Consider the following 15,405-nt stretch of genomic DNA (forward strand, 5'->3'; position numbering starts at 1 on the left):
CATTAATAGACCTATACCCGAGTTAACACTCAGCTCAGATGAAATACTTGAGCTACTTCAAGATGAGGAGAATCCTCTAATCAATACTGATCACTACACAGGATCCACAACTGAAGTTCAACCTTCATTTTCTAACCTCTCATCTAATACAGCTTCATTTGATGATTTGTTTACAGAGTCTGACCAATTTTCAGACCAATCTTCTCAATGTTCCCTGGATTCTATAAGTTCAATACATAAGGCTACTGAATTAACTAGCTTATCACCAGAACCCAGAGAAACAAGTGAAGCTGCAGATGAAACAAGTGAAGCTGCAATAATCAGTGAATCTGAATCAGAAAATGATAAAGCTAATGCTGCAGCAGCAGTCGAAGCTGTAATCAAAGCTGAGGCTAAACAAGAAGCTTTAAGCAACACAAGTAATGGTCACAATTACTCCCAACAGCCTTCTAAAGTAAGTGCTAACAATGAGAAGACTATTATAAACCTTGTGCACCAATTATTAAATTTATCTTCACCAGAACAATCAGTTGACTCTTTACAAGCCTTTAGTTTCCAGCTTGAGTCACTGATAAATTCTTTCAGTAAAGAGGTGGATCACCCAACTACTGAGTGGATGACTAAAATTATCATCCAGAGAAAATTGTCTGGTGACACACTTAATAAATTATATGTATACCAGAATGGTAATACCCTGTCAATGCAGAATATATTTACAGGTTTGCGTAATATGAGCAATCATACAGCAGACCAGGCAATTAATGCTAAATCTGAATGCACCAAAACTGTACCTACATCAGTTTCCTTACCAGAAACTCCTAAAGTGACACTGTCACTAGGCAACAAAGGTGCTAATAATCAATGTAACAACAATCAGTCAAACACTAATTCATCAGTAAGGCCTAAGAGCCCCACAGGTGCTCCTAAGAGACCTAATAGTCCAAAGAGCACTCCCAAGAGCCTGTTAATAGTTCCCCAGAGTACACCAAGTACTCACAAGAGAATAAATAACAAGCAAATGCAAGCAGCAAAACCATCACAACCTGCAAGTACTGTTTTACCTAAACCGGTAACCCCTAAACGAACTGTAGGATGGGGAATGTGCTTGTTTTGCAATCAAAAACATTCTCTGTACAAATGTACCAATTATCCTAATAGAGACACAAGAGTCAGACGACTCAAACAGTTACATAAATGTACTAGGTGTCTCAAATCACATAATGTCAATAGCTGTGAAACCCCACTGAACACCTGCAATAGGTGTAGAAGGGGCAAGCATCATGCTGCACTGTGCAAATTAGTTAGGACAAATTATGTCAATCCTAGAATAGGACGTAGAGAATCTACACCAGTACAGTGCTGCAAGGTGCGAGATGTGTACAGCGTAACTTCACAAGCATCTCAAGTGGATGCTGCTTTGCCTACTGCCCAACTTCAAGTGAAGAACAGAGGAGCCAAGATCACCACACGTGGACTATTTGATCAAGGTTCCCAGAGAACTTTCATTACTCAAAGGGCAGCAGAGGCACTTAATTTACAACCAATAGGACAGGTAAAATTAAACTTGTCAGGGTTCATGATAAATCGAGGAACCCATGAATACTCAGTAGTTCAACCGCTTGTACGACTAGGTAGTCATGCCAAGGCTGTCCAAGCCATTGTTGTAGATCAAATACCTTTAGACCTAAATATTAAGGGTCTGGGGTACACAGCCCACTTCCTGCAGGAACGTGAAATTAATTTGGCTGACAACAAGTTAACGTCTGACCGCCTTAACAATGTAGATGTACTAGTAGGAGCCGACTACTATTACCAGTTCATAACTGGACATGTTAAACGATTGGGAATGAATATGCTCCAATCTGCAGGTGGCTACTTACTTACTGGTAAAGTTCTGAATGTGAACAAGCCTAAGCCTGCCAACAATAATAAATTAGTCAGCAGTAAATCAATTCTCCAGCAGCAAGCTAAAAGGAGAAACACAGCTGAGTAATAAACTCAGATTGAATGTAGTGCAATTGATACTCGCCGAGATGTTTCATAGCTCTCAGTGAAAACCAATGGTCCGTACTTAAACAAGTACAAGTCACAGCGACCAAGCCATTGAATTCACTGCAGACCTAGAATTATTCTCGACAAGTACTAATTGACCACACTCAGTCTTCCTAGGTAAATTGTAATGTTGGGCTAGAGAATCTAGTACTCCCTAGGTAATTAATAATGTTAGGCTAGAGAATCTAGCACTCAATGCCACTGGCATTTCCTGAATTTAGTAATACTATGAAGTCATCAAGCAACTCCAGTAATTACAAATTCACTAGGACCACTGGTCCACTATACTTGCGCTTAAAGGTTTGCCAAGAAAACCTTCTTAATACCATGTTTTCTGCACTAAGAGTTAGTGATAAATACTTGCATCAATTTGTTTGAGTTGTTTTTTCTTTCGTTTCTGCTTAATTAGTGTAGGAGCGCAGCACGAACAAACTTGCAAACTTACCAATACGTAAGCGAATTTACAGAGAACTAATAACCCATGAAACGTTTAGGTTGGGAAAATGTTACAAATTATCTTGAATAGGATTAATCGTAACAGTAATTTAATTTCCAGCAATCTTAGGTTTCTCTTTGTTTAATGCATTATCGTTAAACATCAGCATTGTTAATTAACATGCTTCATGAGCTTAATATAGCTCACCTTAGAATTAACGTAATAATATGAGTGCTTGTTCCCCATGCGCGTACGAGCTTAATATTGCTCGCCATGACAATCGAACGTTTTAATGTTCCCCATGCCACGAGCACTGCTCGCCATGATAATTGAATGAGGCAATACTCCACCTCGTTAATTCGAGTTCACTGAACTCACCCTGTTAACTGTTAACGAGCTCACTGCAGCTCACCCTGTCAACACTGTTGACGAGTTCACTGAACTCACCCTGTTAACTGTTAACGAGCTCACTGCAGCTCACCCTGTCAACACTGTTGACGAGTTCAATGTAACTCACCCTGTTAGCACTGCTAACGAGCTCACTGTAGCTCACCCTGTCAACACTGTTGACGAGTTCACTGTAACTCACCCTGTTAGCACTGCTAACGAGCTCACTGCAGCTCACCCTGTCAACACTGTTGACGAGTTCACTGTAACTCACCCTGTTAGCACTGCTAACGAGCTCACTGTAGCTCACCCTGTCAACACTGTTGACGAGTTCACTGTAACTCACCCTGTTAGCACTGCTAACGAGCTCACTGTAGCTCACCCTGTCAACACTGTTGACGAGTTCAATGTAACTCACCCTGTTAGCACTGCTAACGAGCTCACTGTAGCTCACCCTGTCAACACTGTTGACGAGTTCACTGTAACTCACCCTGTTAGCACTGCTAACGAGCTCACTGTAGCTCACCCTGTCAACACTGTTGACGAGTTCACTGTAACTCACCCTGTTAGCACTGCTAACGAGCTCACTGCAGCTCACCCTGTCAACACTGTTGACGAGTTCAATATAACTCACCCTGTTAGCACTGCTAACGAGCTCACTGTAGCTCACCCTGTCAACACTGTTGACGAGTTCAATGTAACTCACCCTGTTAGCACTGCTAACGAGCTCACTGCAGCTCACCCTGTCAACACTGTTGACGAGTTCACTGTAACTCACCCAGTTAGCACTGCTAACGAGCTCAATATAGCTCACCATGTTCACGTGTTCAATATAGCTCGACCTGTTAATGAGCTCAATACAGCTCACAATGTTAATTCGAGTACATTTTTGCTCACAATTAGCTTAGTCCATTACTTAGGTAGGTTAGAAATTCAAACCATTTATTTAGGTAGGTTTAGGGACTTTAGTAGTGTTAGCTGAGTACTAGCCTAATCTGTACTCACCATTAATTACAGTTGACTATACTCATAGAGACTGATTTAATAAACTCAATTTCATGTAAAGTTGATTCCGTACTAACCTGTTTACAGTGTCAAGCCTATGAGCTGCCATTTAATTAGCACATAAGTCAGAATGACTAGGCTACTAATCTCACTGTCGCCTCAGAATTTTCCTTGATTTTAATGAATAAACTTTTCAGTTCTCTACTTTTCTATTATTTTAGCTAGTTAGCAAATTAGTTGTACCATCAGTCAGCATGACTACTGCACGGCAGTGCACATTAAATTCAATTTCCTCATTTGAATTTGGGGTGATCATGATGTTGCGTGATGTTATTGTCTAGTAACTCAATAGTTACAAGTCACAGCGACCCTAGACAGTGACCTTACTGTAGTGTCATAGTCTCCTTGATCTTAAATGACTAATAATACTTTACTGTATAATTATACAATAGTGTTATCAGTTCTTAGGAACTTATTCTGAGTTTGCCTACGATTCAGCAGCTACGTAATACACCATTACATGTCACTGCGACCCTAGTTGTTGAGTTTATTGTGAGCTTTAGAGGGTTCCTGATTACCGATAACTTAATCATTTAATGTTTCAATATTTAATACATGTTTCCACTAAGGGAAACTACAAGCCTATTATAGTTCTTAACTAAGAGCAATTCTTTAATTATTGTGTAGGCTATAAGTAATTCATAATAACATGTTTCATTTGACATGAAATTAGCAAGACTTAAGTTTCTTGTAAGTCCTTGATAAATACGGGACATTCATTATGTGTGTACTAACATACTAACATATTAACATACTAATATTAATACCAACTTCGGGATAGGTCAGTACTCCACATTACACTACGACCCTAGAATCCTCCCCCCGGAGTTATGTTGGAAATTTCCAACACTAAATACAACACTGTTGTATTCTCATTAATTATTACTAATTCTACTAATCATTGTAGTGATAAAATTAACCCAATGTAGAGTTAGCATGTACTAATAATTACATCTGTACAATAGGCTAGAATTCTTACGTCACCCGACGCCAGTATTGCGTCAGATTTCATTGTAATAAACACATTTATATCCAATGTGCCTGAGAATTCAATTCGATTCTCTATAATCAACGGCGTTCTGTGTGATAATTAATTACAGATAAACTGATCTCCAACTAAAGCCAAATAGAGCGTTTATAGTTATAGCTGTTATCTAGTACTAAAATTAACGTCACGCGTGAATGCCCTGGAGAGACATTAATTCTTCTCCATTATTCCTTTACTATCATATAACTGGCAAATAATAATATTTAACTCTTCCAAATAATAAACCCGTCCTAACCCGAGCATTTCAAGCACAAACGCGAGAAATGATAATATCCATAATAAATAATTTGGTTAACAAACGCGGGACGCGGAGCGGGGCGGAGAGGACGCCAGTCCACGTGTTGAAGCGCTCACGAGCAGACCTGTTCACGTGGTGCTCACGAGGAGACGCCATTACCCAGCCACCAGGGTAGACGCTATCAAATCTCCAGAAGAAAGTCGCCACTGTGAGGTGTGAAGAACCTTGCAGACAATACCTTCACTTGGTGTCATTTACGGAACCTGTTAAATTTGGTTCTATGTAACTCCATGTGACCGGCCAGTGGAGCGCGTCAGTATCTAGGATAGACAAGTCTAGAGCCTAGGACGCGACCTTCGGCAAGCCTTAACTTACACAGTGCCCATATTAACTAAGTACCTTATCCTTATTTGATGCATCAGATCGGGGGTGGGTTTATAGCTGGGTAGCTTGTCGTGACGACGTATAACAACAAAAAATCACAGGTCATTATCCTTCTCTTACCATTAATATTAATTTATTGAGCATAGAAATCCAGTAGTTTAATTTGTTGCTACTGGAAACAATTGTTTTTGCAGCGTGTGTGAAGACTTCTCCGAGCTGCCATTTCCCATGTTAATCAACTCCCAGTGTTCCATGACGAGTCCAGGAGAATCAGAGGTTGCTTCGTGACTAACTTCTAAGGAATCGTCATTAAGCTAAGATTCCTTTTGTATTCCTCGAATTTATTATCTGTACTCTTTTACATGCAGAACTCTGTTCATTGGATTAACATGTGTTTATTATGATCATTATTATTTATGTTCATAATCTATGTTCCCATTAATGATAACGATAATGATTTCATAAGTATTCATAGGATTAGATTATTATACATTGGACTGGTGAACGAACCACACTAGTTCCTGGACGTACTGAGTTCCAGTAATAACCCCCCAATGTAGGTGTTTGAGGCTTTTATTCATTTAATTATACAGCCCATTAATTATTTCAGTGATCATATTCTCTAGTATTTTATCCATAGTTACTGGTTCATCTAGGAATATTCTAATGATCATATTTTCTCAGTTTCCCTCTTTACTATAAAAGCGGGTGGTCCTTCGTAATTCATTTTACTATATTAATATTTAAATAATTAGATTCAAGCCCCAAATGTCCCACACGGCCTACTATGTAAGGGCCGATTTGCCTAATAGGCAAAGTTTTCCTCAATTTATATATTTTTCTAGTTTTTTTCTTATGAAATGATAAATCTGTCCATTTCATTATGTATAGGTAAATTTTTTTAAATTTGAGTTAAAACTAATGTAGATATATGACCGAACCTAACCATCCCTACCTAACCTAACCTAACCTATCTTAACCTAACCTAAACTAACACAACTAAGTCAATAATTTATGTTCCTAATATAATATAATAATATTAATTCAAATAAACTAATTGGAAACGATTCATTGAAAATAAAGAAAATCACTCGGCCTATTAGGCAAATCGAGCCTTGCATAGTAGGCCGGGAAATGCGTTCTGGCTACTAGGTACGACATATATATATATATATATATATATATATATATATATATATATATATATATATATATATATATATATATATATATATATATACATATATATACATATATATATATATTTATATATATATATATATATAATATATATATATATATATATATATATATATATATATATATTTATATATATATATATATATATTTATATATATATATATATATATATATATATATATATATATATATATATTTATATATATATATATATTTATATATATATATATATATATATATATATATATATATATATATATATATATATATATATATATATATTTATATATATATATATATATATATATATATATATATATATATATATATATATATATATATATATATATATATTGATAGCCCCATAATGGAAAAGACTGTCACAGCAATGATTGACAACGCTGATGCTGAAAACAAAGCCCGCCTCCTAGCGGTAACAGCACCCCACGCCGGGGATTTTTTATTTGCTGTGCCCAATGCAGCCCTGGGAACTCGCCTCAGTCATGACGCTCTCCGCATTGGAGTTGCCCTTCGCCTTGCCGCCCCCATCCTCACCGAACATAGGTGCATCTGCGGAACTGCGATGGCAGACCAATATGGTCGTCATGGTCTGGTATGTCGTAAATCACAGGGTAAAATTGCAAGACATGAAGAAGTCAACGACATCATCAAGAGGAGCCTCGCCACAGCCCGCTGCCCGGCACAAAGAGAACCACACTTATCCAGACCTAACGACCCTCAGAAGCGCCCTGATGGGGTCACCTTGCTACCTTGGAAGGATGGTAAGCAAGTGGTATGGGACTACACGTGCGCTGCCACACTGGCCAGTACCTACCTCCACTACAGCACACGTGAAAGCGGTGGTGCTGCTTCTTTCAGAGAATCGCAGAAAATTATTAAATACAGAGGTCTAGCACACTGCTACAGCTTTGTTCCGATCGGCTCGGAGACCCTCGGTTCGTGGGGAAAATGTGCATTGAAGTTCCTGAAGGAATTGGGGGACAAATTGATCAGCGCTACAAAAGACCAGAGAGCAAAAAGTTTCTTGTTCCAGCGCCTCAGTGTTGCGATTCAGAGGGGAAATGCCTGTTGCGTCTTGGGCACTAGTCCAACTTCAGAGGAATTCGAAGAAGTGTTTGACTTGCAACAATGATCGAACCCGTCTGTGACATTCATCAATGTTTCCCATTGTTGTGTTCTTCAAGAGATCCATAACCTTTAAGCACCTTTTTGCATTATTATTTTTGTATCAACCCATGTATATCTTGTAACCATCAAATGCATAATAAAGCACAAAAAATATTCAAGAAAGGGGGTGGTAGGAGAAAAGCACACAGAAACTGTATTGGAGGGGATCTAAACATTCCCTCTAATGCGTTATGCGTGGTTTCCTCCGAGGCTATGGGTCCCCCTTCTTCCAGCTAGAGGTGGTACTCCCTTCCTATATATATATATATATATATATATATATATATATATATATATATATATATATATATATATATATATATATATATATATATATATATATATATATATATATATATATATATATATATATATATATATATATATATATATATATATATATATATATATATATATATATATATATATATATATATATATATATATATATATATATATATATATATATATATATATATATATATATATATATATATATATATATATATATATATATATATATGTACTGTTTACAGAGAACACACACACACACACACAAATATATAACAATCAAACAATCAGCGCTCGAAGACCTCGTCCAGCTCCTCGGATGTTGGGTGCGTACCTAGGATACAGCACGGATTTCCCCTCTGAACTGCGACACTGAGGCGCAGAAACAGGAAACTGGCTGGTCGTGGGTCTCTAGTTTTCCCAATGAGTTCCTCACCAACCTCCTTTAAAAACTTCAGTGCACATTTACCCCAGGCGCCCAGAGTCTCAGAGCCTATCGGCACGATCCTGTAACAACGTTCTAGGTCTCTGTACTTGTGGATTTTCTGGGTCTCCTTGAAGGTGGCTGCCCCACCTCCCTCCGCTGAGCTGTAAAGTAAATAGGTATCAGCCAATGTAGATGCACAGGTGTAATCCCATACGACCTGTTTATCTTCCCTCCATGGCTGCAGGGTGACTCCATCTGGGCGTTTTTGGCTGTTGTCAGGTCTGCACAACTAGGGTTCCCTTTGTGCTGGACACCCAGCTGTAGCTAAAATTCTCTTGATGATGTCATTGACTGCTTCGTGTCTTGCAATCTTTCCCTGTGTCTTACGACAGATGAGTTCATGGCTGCCTTATTGGTCTGCCCGTGCATGGCCGGAAACACACCGGTGTTCATTAGAGATAGGGGCGGCAAGGCGCAGAGCAACACCAATACTTAGGGCCCGATGGTCCAGGCTGGTGCCCAAGGCGGAATTAGGGACTGCCAACAGGAAGTCCCCTGCATGGGGGGCTTGCACAGCTAGGAGACGCGCTCTGTCCTTCTGAGAAGCTGCGTCCAGCAATGCTTTGGCGGTGTTCTTCACTATGGGGCTATCCCATTTGGCCTGTTTACCGTCGTTTGGAAAAGTTGGCCAGGTGTGTGAATTGGCAAGTGTCCCACTGACGAGCTCCTTCCACAAATTTGGGATCACGAATCCCAATGGAGTTCCTTAGGTATTCCGGTAGTATTTCCTTCACTAATTCACTTGTAGCACTGGTCGAGGATAAGAATGCCGGCAATGCTAACTGTGTCGCTATGCGAATACTTATATATATATATATATATATATATATATATATATATATATATATATATATATATATATATATATATATATATATATATATATATATATATATATGTATATATACAGCTTGGGAACATACGCAGATCTTCAACTACACAAAGTTAGCATCATTCAAATATGTATATACAACAGAAACAAGAAGCTTATCACCCGCACCAGTTGGCTTTACTGACCGAAGCAGAGAAAGACAAGGGAGAAGATGGGAGGAGGGAGTAGTGACAGTAGCAGCGGTCGGGCCTTGCTAGTGGTGAAACGAGTAGTTCCACACTCACACACAAGTCACACACTCACACACACGCACACAACAGTTACACACACACAACAGTCTCACACATAACAGTTACACACTCACGCAACAGTCACACACACACACACACACACACAACAGTCACACACACACACACAACAGTTACACACACTACAGTCACACACACAACGGTCACACACTCGCACGTACACAACAGTCATACACTCACACACACAACAGCCATACACTCACACACACAACAGTCACATATACACACAACTGTCACACACACACAACAGTTACACACACAACAGTCACACACTCACACAACAGTCACACACTCTCACACACAACAGTTACACACATACACACACACAACAATCACTCACACACACAACATTCACATATACAACATTTACACACACACACATACAACAGTCACTCACACTCATAACAGTCACACACTCACACATACAACAGTCAAACGCTGCTACACACAACATTTATACACACACAACAGTCACACACACAATAGTCAGACACTCACACTCAACAATCACACACACACACACCAGTTACACACTCACACACAACAGTCACACATTCACACACAACAGTCACTCACTCACACACACAACAGTCACACATTCACACACACACACACAACAGTCACACACACACACACACACACACAACAGTTACACACACTACAGTCACACACACAACGGTCACACACTCGCACGTACACAACAGTCATACACTCACACACACAACAGCCATACACTCACACACACAACAGTCACATATACACACAACTGTCACACACACACAACAGTTACACACACAACAGTCACACACTCACACAACAGTCACACACTCTCACACACAACAGTTACACACATACACACACACAACAATCACTCACACACACAACATTCACACATACAACAGTTACACACACACACATACAACAGTCACTCACACTCATAACAGTCACACACTCACACATACAACAGTCAAACGCTGCTACACACAACATTTATACACACACACAACAGTCACACACACAATAGTCAGACACTCACACTCAACAATCACACACACACACACACCAGTTACACACTCACACACAACAGTCACACATTCACACACAACAGTCACTCACTCACACACACAACAGTCACACATTCACACACAACAGTCACTCACACACACAACAGTTACACACACACACACACACTCACACACACACACACAACAGTTACACACTCACACACAACAGTTACACACTCATATTCAACAGTCACACATTCACACACAACAGTCACACATTCACACACAACAGTCACTCACACACACAACAGTCACTCACACACACACACAACAGTTACACACACACACACAACAGTCACTCACACACACACACAACAGTTACACACACACACACAACAGTTACACACACACACACAACAGTCACACACACAACACATCATGATATATAATCACAGTAATGCAATACCGTACCGTACAAAAGAGTATATAATGATATTTCAAATACTGCAGAATAAATTACATTGTAATAGAGGTACCTTAACTCTTAAAGGTATGACCCCAGCGTACCCAGTCTGATCTGGGTAGGCTGGGTCATAACAGAAAACTGTTGGTCTTTACGTGCACTGAATATGGAAGAGTGTTGATCTATTCGAGTATTGACTAAAGATGAGTGTTGACCTGCGCAGTGGCCCTTTTCCTTCCCCGAGGACCTTAAGGAGGTAATGACCTTTCTTTCCGTCCTCAGGAGCCTCCGGATTGAGCGCTCGGGTAAGCGGAAATCTGTGCACTTTCACTGTGTCTTCTCTTCTGGAGAAGCTTCCATAATCCTTCCTGGGTCGCTCTGCTGTGCATCAAGTCACTCGCTTCCTCTCTCTATAGCTGTCAAAAGTTTCCTGAAAATGTTCCATGTAAACTTGAATGATTTTCACGTTTGTGAGTATTCTCTGTTTGATTTTGGTTCCTTTGTAAACTTACACTAACATGAATGCGTGTAGCTTTTCGGCCGTGAATAATATGATGTGATCAAGCTTAAACTAACCATGATTTTTTGTTTTTTGCAGTCTTGCACTAAACACACTGGTAGTTTGATATATTTTTTTGCGTTCCTTATTTTAAACTTATTTTCTTCCCAGAATTTTTTTTATCAACCCTAACAATTTTCTTATTTTTTCCTGAACATTTTAACCTCCAGTTAATGTAGTGTGAATTATTGTAGTAGAATTACTATTGTTAATGTAGAGCCCCAGTGTCAGCTGGGACTCCCAGCTGACACTAGGACCCCCAGTTATGATGCTAGCCAAATAATGCCAGCTACAATGGTAACACTGATTAATTACTGGTAATGCTGAGTGATGGGAAACAGTTCTTGGTAATGCTTAGCAATGACAAGTAATTCTTAGTAGTGCTGAATTATGATAGGAAATGCTTGCTATCGTCTTCCTGTGGCCACCTGTGACCTGACGCACACAAGACAACTAAGACAAATCACAGTATATCACTAAGTAAATGTTCTCCCAAGGTGACTATACTCCAGACCTCCACTACGCTCTCATCATTTTCAAAGTGTACACTTATCTCTTCTCGTGTTAACTACTTAAAACTAGAGCCTCGCTTTCCCTGTTCAACGTTGGCGTCAATTATTACTAATATTTCATAAATAATTTAACTTAGACCTTCCCCGACCAGCCTAGGTCCCTCCCATACCCCACACTATTTGCCTTACATGTTTAGATAATGCATGCATCGTCTGGCCTCCACTTTGGACAGACATTCTGTTGTATGGTATATATGTAAAGAGTACAAATTTTTATGTATTCAAATGGGCTCTTGATTCATTGAGCATTTACTTGATATAAGTTATTTTGCACACGAGCTTTGCAAATTTCTTAAAATTGTACATCTGCCTGAATTGCATTATTTTCCTCATCTATTTGCTTTCGGCCAATTTCGTACCCAATTTTCCTCTGACCACTCATTGGACCTGATTTTTCTTATCGCACATATAGTCGATTTTCTTTGGCATAGAGTGAATTCGTTTTCTGTAAATGTATTCTAACCCCATTTTATTGGATTCACACTGGACTCGTTTTCCCCTGACTGTTTACACTTACACCCCATTTCCACTCTATCCCTCTCTCAATTTAGGCCACTGCTTCTGATAATAACGAAATATGAAGCACGTTTTCCGTCTAAATTAATGGCGAGCCGTATCTGGATGTACTTTATTACAGGAGGTGGTCCTTCTGCCTAACTGGAAAGCAATAAGAGCCATTAAACTGTTTTCACTTCCCCTGCATGGCAGGTTGGCGGAAACCATCCCATTCACCCCCCCCCCCCCCACCCCCAGAAAATTTTATGTTTCAGGGGGAAGGTTCAGTCGTGTCAATAAAGCCTGAAAAATGGAAGGGAGGGAAGAGACGTGGAAACGATGATGCCGTAAAGATCGGGAAGCTGTTTTCTCTCTCTCACACACTCAGTGTCATTCTTATTTATGCTCACCCACTTACTCACCTGTTCCCTCTTTGTTTTTGTTTTGTCTTTGTCTACTGTTACAATCGCACTATTATTATTTTCGAGTCTTTTTAATATATTTGATTTATTAAAATTTGTTATTGGTATTGTTTGACTGTTGTTTACAATATGATTCAAACTATGTTTTGCAATTTTTTTTTATATTTTCGTCTTATACGATATACGTATCTACTCAGTAACTATCTTACTATCCCCGCCTGTATACGATATGTGGCGTACGATCCCTCCATGAAGAAGACCACCGCTCATTCAACACGTTCCTCTCCTGGCCTTTATTGCATTACCTGTCACTTTGACTTCGTGTTCTTTACTACTGCTGGCTCTTAATGGTATATATGTCATGCTGAGCCACGAGGGGGAGGAATCTGTGTTGCTGCTCTTACTTTAACTCTTGCTGCTGCAGCTGTGCTGTTTTAACTGCTGCTGCTTTTACTGCTGCATCTGCTGTAAATGTTGCTGTTGCCGCTGTTCTTGTTGATGTCGTTGCTACAATTCATGGTTCTATCTCTAAAACAAATTTTATAGCTTTTACTCCTGTTGATATTTTTAGTCCTGGTCCTCCAGCTGACACCACAACTAACGATGCTGCTGCTGCTGCTGCTGCTGCAACAACCGCTGCTGCTGTCAAAGTTGCTAATACTACTCCTGCTCCTCTACATTTGCTGCAGTCGCCGATACTGCAGCTGCTCTTGATGCAGCTGTCATCCCCTATTCTTTTCCCACATCGCTGTGAAGGATTAGATTAACTTGAATAAATGTTAGTACAAGTTTGTGATGACAGGCAATAGACCAGGAGGGAAATCCTCCAGCCTGAGGTGGCGGAGGGTGTGTGGTGGAGGCTCCCGGAGTGACAGACAGTGACGGAGGGTGTGAGGTGGAGGCTCCCGGAGTGACAGACAGTGACGGAGGGTGTGTGGTGGTGGCTCCCGGAGTGACAGACAGTGACGGAGGGTGTGTGGTGGAGGCTCCCGGAGTGACAGACAGTGACGGAGGGTGTGTGGTGGAGGCTCCCGGAGTGACAGACAGTGGTGGAGGGTGTGTGGTGGAGGCTCCCGGAGTGACAGACAGTGGTGGAGGGTGTGTGGTGGAGGCTCCCGGAGTGACAGACAGTGGTGGAGGGTGTGTGGTGGAGGCTCCCGGAGTGACAGACAGTGGTGGAGGGTGTGTGGTGGAGGCTCCGGGAGTGACAGACAGTGACGGAGGGTGTGTGGTGGAGGCTCCCGGAGTGACAGACAGTGGTGGAGGGTGTGTGGTGGAGGCTCCCGGAGTGACAGACAGTGGTGGAGGGTGTGTGGTGGAGGCTCCAGGAGTGACAGACAGTGACGGAGGGTGTGTGGTGGAGGCTCCCGGAGTGACAGACAGTGGTGGAGGGTGTGTGATGGAGGCTCCGGGAGTGACAGGCAGTGACGGAGGGTGTGTGGTGGAGGCTCCCGGAGTGACAGACAGTGACGGAGGGTGTGTGGTGGAGGCTCCGGGAGTGACAGACAGTGACGGAGGGTGTGTGGTGGAGGCTCCCGGAGTGACAGACAGTGACGGAGGCTGTGTGGTGGAGGCTCCCGGAGTGACAGACAGTGGTGGAGGGTGTGTGGTGGAGGCTCCGGGAGTGACAGACAGTGACGGAGGGTGTGTGGTGGAGGCTCCCGGAGTGACAGACAGTGACGGAGGCTGTGTGGTGGAGGCTCCGGGAGTGACAGACAGTGACGGAGGGTGTGTGGTGGAGGCTCCGGGAGTGACAGACAGTGACGGAGGGTGTGTGGTGGAGGCTCCCGGAATGGGCGGTTACAAAATGAGAATAAAATGAAAACTGTTTTGGTGAATGTCAGAATGTTTGGTTTTGGCTCTTCGGAAAGCTTTATATCCTGTGTAAGTGGTGTGGTGGGCCAGGTGGTGTGGTGGGCCGGGTGGTGGTGGTGGGCCAGGTGGTGTGGTGGGCCAGGTGGTGGTGGTGGGTCA

General features: G+C 41.2%; 1 protein-coding gene across 1 annotated transcript in view; it reads right to left on the reverse strand.

Moving 5' to 3' along the window:
- Positions 1-15,405, reverse strand: part of LOC138373528 (putative neural-cadherin 2) — a 350,877-nt gene that overhangs the window by 61,777 nt on the left and 273,695 nt on the right. The gene's annotated exons all lie outside the window — the stretch shown is intronic.

This window comes from Procambarus clarkii, chromosome 42 (genome assembly GCF_040958095.1).
Source record: "Procambarus clarkii isolate CNS0578487 chromosome 42, FALCON_Pclarkii_2.0, whole genome shotgun sequence".
Lineage (NCBI taxonomy): Eukaryota > Metazoa > Arthropoda > Malacostraca > Decapoda > Cambaridae > Procambarus > Procambarus clarkii.